This window comes from Myxocyprinus asiaticus, chromosome 5 (assembly GCF_019703515.2).
Source record: "Myxocyprinus asiaticus isolate MX2 ecotype Aquarium Trade chromosome 5, UBuf_Myxa_2, whole genome shotgun sequence".
Lineage (NCBI taxonomy): Eukaryota > Metazoa > Chordata > Actinopteri > Cypriniformes > Catostomidae > Myxocyprinus > Myxocyprinus asiaticus.
The window spans coordinates 13,024,601-13,030,971 of NC_059348.1; the positions used below are offsets into that span (position 1 = coordinate 13,024,601).

General features: G+C 38.5%; 1 protein-coding gene across 1 annotated transcript in view; it reads right to left on the reverse strand.

Annotated features, from left to right (window-relative positions):
- Window positions 1-2,256, reverse strand: part of LOC127440953 (gap junction gamma-1 protein-like) — a 60,081-nt gene extending 57,825 nt beyond the window's left edge. The window contains exon 1 of the mRNA XM_051698045.1: window positions 2,216-2,256. The gene's annotated coding sequence lies outside the window, so the exon portion shown is untranslated. The remainder of the gene's footprint in view (window positions 1-2,215) is intronic.
- Window positions 2,257-6,371: the final 4,115 nt, after the last annotated feature.

Sequence of the window (6,371 nt, forward strand, 5' to 3'; positions counted from 1 at the left end):
TTGATGCCTATTGATTACTCAAAGGACAAACAAACACCGGAAAACCACAGTAAAAGTAACAGATAACTCATGCCCTGTATACCAAGTCTTCTGAAGCCATATGAACACTTTGTGTGATGAGCAGACCAAAATTTAAGTTGTATTTCACTCTCAAATCACTCCAATCAAATCCAATAGCATGCATATGGTGCAGGTCCAACCAGTCCAACATGCGCCATAGTCTCCATATTTGATTTGACCACTGCATATTCAGCTCATATCAAATCTGGAAATACCCCATACATTGTATGACATGCATTCAAACTAATAAGATGAAATTTATTGTAAAAAAAAAAAAAAAAATCTACACAGCAGATATATGAATTCCTTTTAATTGAATTCCATTTTAATTACACCTCCTTAAATTCAAATTGTAATTGTAATTCTGTATCTTGTTTGATACTTCAGTTTAATTCAAACCTGAATGGGGTTCAACTCTGAACTTGACTTGCTTGACTGGTTGCTGAACCAGAAGCTGGAAAGTGCAGGAACAAACGTGTTTGAGCATATCTCAGTAATGATAGCACTTTAACTGCATGACAGGCATGTGACACATTCAGTTCAGCATGTGAGTCTCTCACATTCAACAAGGAGAGAAAAGGGTGAAATGCACTTAAGACAAGTTTATAGGTATACACAAAACATAATTTATACATGTATGTATAAAGATGACTAAGACCATACAGTTGAAATGGCATGAATTACAGATGGAAATGATTTGCTAAGCATGATAATTAATAATAATAATAATCATAAAATAATTAATGATAATTAAGCACAGCATTTGACAAAATATAGGGAAAATAAGCCATTTGTGGTGAAAACAGTTATGGTGTTTAAACTTTATTTTAAAGTGTCTTCATACATTTGTAGACATGCAAATTCAATTTGTGTTGCTTTGTTCTGCTTTGAAAGACTGACTTTAGTATGCGCCAATAGCATCCGAGAGCATGCTGTGAAGGAGCATATCATTGGTTGGACACACTGAATGAATGCACCCCTTTACTGAACAAGTCGGACATGTAATTTGTGAATTAACTGAATGTACTGGTAAACTCATTTGCGAAGGTATTGAATGAATCAGTCACAATGAAACTGACCATGTAACTTAAAAAAAAGGGGGTCAGTGAACAAATCAATGAAAGATTCTGAATTAATATTTTTGATGTAGGGAATCAAGTGAATCGAGTCACTGAAAAATATCAAAATCACCACCACTACAAACAGCACTCAGTGAGACCTTGTCTTTGACTAACTGAACTTTGAATCATGGTTTGAAACATTTAGATCAATATTAGATTAAGATTAATCAACCTTATTAAATTAAATGTCTATGTAAACATACTGTTGTAAACAAATGGAAAAAGTGATCAATTGTGCCGATTTCACTGCACATTGCTTTATATTTTTTGAAAATGTATTTAATGACTTTACTGTCATTCATATCATGCAGTTGCCAATCACAGGGGCGGGGGTATGAATTCTGGGGCATAGGGATGCTGCGTTGTAAGATTTTGATGGTTAGATTTCCATCTGAGAAAAAATCTCGGTTAACCGATTTTACGATTATTTGCAAATTGTCTTTTTATGCAACATTGTCTTTTGAGGCAAAAAAAAAAAAAAAAAAAAAAAAGGCGTTTTGGAGTTTGTGTGTAAGCCCCAGTTTCATGTGAATCGAAAGTTCACGTTCAGCAAGCAACACGCGGCAACCTTCCGTAACCAGAGTAACAGCTGCTCTAACCATCCAGGCACAAGCAAAAGAGATAGGCTTACACTGAAAAACACTTTTATATTATATACGTAATATTTTTGCCACGTGTAAGTAAAACACTTCACAGTTTTTAACTGTAGATTCTAAATTTTTGCAGTTAAATCAACCGTGACATTTTTAATTGTGGTTAATAGTGAAACCGAATCGCAGCATCCCTGTAAGAATGAGAGTCAGGTCATATCACAGAAAAAAATGGGACTAATTACCTGTAAGGATGACAAATTAACCTTAAGATACCAGAATTATCTAGATTTTTGCATAAATTGACATAAGACATTGACGTGATTATTATAAAAAACAATATAAACACAACTTCTAAACCATTAAAACCATTATAGTCTTCTATAGTGTATAGCACGTGCAGTTCAAACCAACACTGACCAACACACTGAACAGATCACCTACCTCTCCATATTGATGGCAGATCAGTATTTCCTTACTATGTAGAAATGCCAGGGATGAATCATGAACCCACAACCTTTGACTGAATCATCACAGCAGAACAAGGATGGACAATGAACAATTTTCCTCTGAACCTCTCACTACCAGGCAGTGACACTGAACACAATTGGCCAATAGATCCTTTTGTTCTCCAGGCTATCCCTACATGAGGATGCACGCTCGTGATCGTGTTGTTCTTTTATTGTGGTTTTTCCGGACAGATTCAGTCAATGCACTACTATCTCTGTTACATCTGCCGATCCTTTGAAGCCTATGGATCTGTTTTAGTGCTAAGAGGGGAACTGAACAAATTTGATAAAACTGGCGGTATTGCATGAATGGATTTGGATTGTTCAGTGAGGTCTTCTAATTGTCAGTCAGTGTTGTTTCTTTAAATTGTGAGACATATCATATAGTATTGCTAGATTGAAAACAAAAATGAAATAGAAAGAATCACAACATATACATAATTGTACACAGTCAGAATGATCAAATGACGTGTTGCACCTAGTTTGATGTCAATGATGCCAATCTCACATTGGTCGTAACCGACTGTGATGTGGCAAGTTTGAATATGCAGAAGTATAAATGCAATTTCACAGCTAATGTGGAAGAAAAAAATTGCAAAGAATAATTACTTCAATTTATGTCTGTTCCCCATGCAAATCTGTTTGGCTTCAAAAGACTTAAATGGTATACAGTAGATAGAATACAGTGCAAGTCATATTGACTACTTCTACAACACTTTTATGTTGATGTTTTTGGATTTCTTTTTATCTTTTTGAGCCCCCTGTAAGCTTTCATTGTATGAGAAAGAGCAGCTCTGAAATTCTACAGTTCCTCCTCTTGTGTTCCACAGAAAAAAGTCAAATTGGTTTGGAACAATATGGGGGTGAGTAAATGATGATGACAATTATTATTCATTTTAATAAATCAATTTGTTTTATAAATCTTAATATGTCTGTACTGGTTTTTTTTTTTTTTTTGTGTAAGATGGTAAAATACAAAATTGTTACTCAGGGATTGGAGACTTACCAGACATCACAAATGTAATGCAGCGCCTAAAAGAGTGACTGTAGAAATGTACTGTAAGTTATGACTCGTGGTGAATACTCTGTGTCAACTTATTGCTGGCCAACCATCTCCCTGCATAGACTGATCCAACGGAAACAGTTCCTTCCTGAAGTTTCCTGTAACTTGAACAAAATAGAAGAGAAAACAGTCTTAAAATGCCACCCAGTCCCTTGAGATGACCAAGGAGTATAAACACAACATGTTTAAACTGTCTTTCTAGTAAAGCAGATGCTTATTACAGCACAAAATTGCATGTAAGATCAATATGAGTATTTTGACAAGGTAGATGTACCCAGTCATGTACTTGTAAAAATAATAATAGTACATTTAAAAGAAATCTCTTAATTTTCCTGTCCAGACTTGGTCCCTAGGATTTTTTATTTTTTAAATACAATAAAAGAAATCAATACAGACAACTGACCAGAGTGGATTTCTACAGTGTGTACACAAATAATATTTTTATAAAAATAAAAAAGCACCCATTAATTAAAATTTTAGGAGGAAAATGGTTAATTTAGGGATTTTGTTTTTTGCACTATTTTCATCTTCTGGGTTTAAAATCAACATCGAATCAACTAAAGTGCATTATTGCATCATTTTAGTTCAGTCGTGGCCACATTTCATTATTTCATACCCTTTAATTAAATGTGAGTTTGTTTGTTCATTTATTACTCTTGCTCCACCCTTGTGAAATGTTTCTTAAAAACATTGTTATCTAAGTAGTTTGTAAAAACATTCGTAAATTAACGAGAGCTTTAACCGCTCTTAAGTCCATTAAATGCAACTTCAATGTGTCTTTCTGGCATCTTTCACTGTTTATCTAAGACAATGGGACATTTAATAAATTGTATCATTGGAAAGCCATTGTAAATAATGATGAACTATTTCAGAGGATTCTCAGTAGCAGTCCCTTATTTGTAGAATAATTTACCAGTTCATATCAGATCTTGTCCCACTACTGATGTTTTTAAATCATCTTTTAAGACTAATTTTTTTTTTCTCTGTAGCTATGGATGGAGTAGGTGGATATGAGTTTGTGTTATAATTTTGTGCGAACTTGTGTGTAATTTTCTTATTAATCTTATTGTACATCACTTTGTTCAGCATTTGTGTTTTTAAATGTGCTTTAGAAATAAATGAATGACTAATTGATAAAAAAGTGTTGAAAAAATCTCTATGAAATCAATAGGTCTAACTTTAGAAGACACATAATACAGTATAACGTTATATGTTTTGATAAGCATAAGTGTAATGCTAATAGAAAGATGATATGCTCTTATTAAACTAATTATTTAAGAAGACATATGTGAATAATGTGACCATGCAGTTTAAAACTTAAATAAATATGCCTAAATAAATAATTAAAAATATGGTTAACAAAGGAGATTAGAGTGAGAGTGTGCAATGAGAGATTTCCTCTCTCTCTCTCCTCCTCTTCCAATGGCTGATTCAAATCTGCTCACCTATAGTTGTCACGCGTTGTGGTAGAGAAGATGAAGGAGGCGAGAGTCGATGGATCTATTTGCAGGCTTTAATGTTGAAGATAAATAACAACGTGGAGTGCCATAAACTAAATAAACAAATCATCACAACTATTACATGGATGAGAACTGACAAAGAATGAACAACACAGGAGGGTATTTATACACAACAGAACAAAGTGATAAGGGCAGTGCACTATGGGAGATGTAGTCCAGGAGGAAACTTCAAATAAGAGTCTGAGGAAAACATGAGGGAGACAGAACGTGACATTATCCCCCCCCCCCCCCCCCCCCGACTCCTGCTGCCTAAAGATGGAGGGGCAGGAGGAAACAGGTGACCAAAAGACAGGGGTGGAATCAGGAGGTTTGGGGGCAGCCACAGGGCTGGGACAGAGTCAGGAGGCCTGGGGGGTGGCCTCGGAACAGGGACCGTATCAGGAGGCCTGGGGGGTGGCCACAGAGCAGGAATCGGATCAGGAGGCCTGGGAGGAGGCCACAGAGCAGGGACAGGATCAGGAGGCCTGGGATACTGAGTCATGAGAGGCGGAGCCAAGGAAGGAGGAGCTGTGGAAGACTCTGGGGGCAGAGCCATAGAAGGCGGAGCCATGGAAGACTCTGGGGGTGGAGCCAGGGAAGGCAGAGCCAGGGAAGGTGGAGCCAGGGAAGGCAGAGCCATGAGAGGCTCGAGGGGCAGAGCCATGGAAGGCGGAGCCATTGAAGGCTCGAGGGGTGGAACTGGGGATCCTAGTGCCCAGAGCATAGCCAAAGGCTCGAAGGACCAGGGCGGAGTCGGAGGCTCTTAAGACCGTGGCAGCGGCGAAGGCTCGGAGGACCAAGGCGGAGCCAGAGGGAAGGAGGTCCCCGGTAACGCCGACAGGCTGACTGCCCATGGAGACGAGGGGACGTAGGGCCAAGGTTATGAAGAGGGATCGATGTGCCAAGGCGGATTCGGAGGGTTGACGGATACCCTTGTCTGTGGAGTCAACTGGGCCGATGGTCAAGCCGGTGACTTGAGGGGAACTGGCTGAACAGAGGAAGGAGGAGGAGCCAAGGAAGGTGTCGAGGGTGGAGCCATGGAAGGCGTCGAGGGGCTAAAGGGAGCCTTCGGAGGTGGGGCTGAGGGATTGGATGGCCTTGGCAGAGGAGGGAGTGGGAAGATGGGCGGGAACGGCAGATATGAGGAGACTTGTAATCCGGGCGGGCCCGGCTGAGACGAGGAGACTTGGAGACAGGATAGGAACAGTGGCGACTGGAGACTCATGGGACAGATTAATTCAAAAACATCAACTATTTTAGTAGGGACTGGGCTCAGCTCACCCTCAGTGGTGGGAGTATGGGAACTGTATACTGTATGGGAATGGTTCAAAAGAACGATTAATTCACGAACTTGTCATTGTGAGAGGCAATAGAATTATGTCATTATACAATACATATGTAATTGAATTATAAGCATTCAAAGAGAGTTCTGCAATGCAGATTATTATACTGAGTGTCTATTGTTAATGGTGAATTTGTGAGTTGTCAATTAGACGCATACAGAAATCAACATTCAACAAAAAAATCAA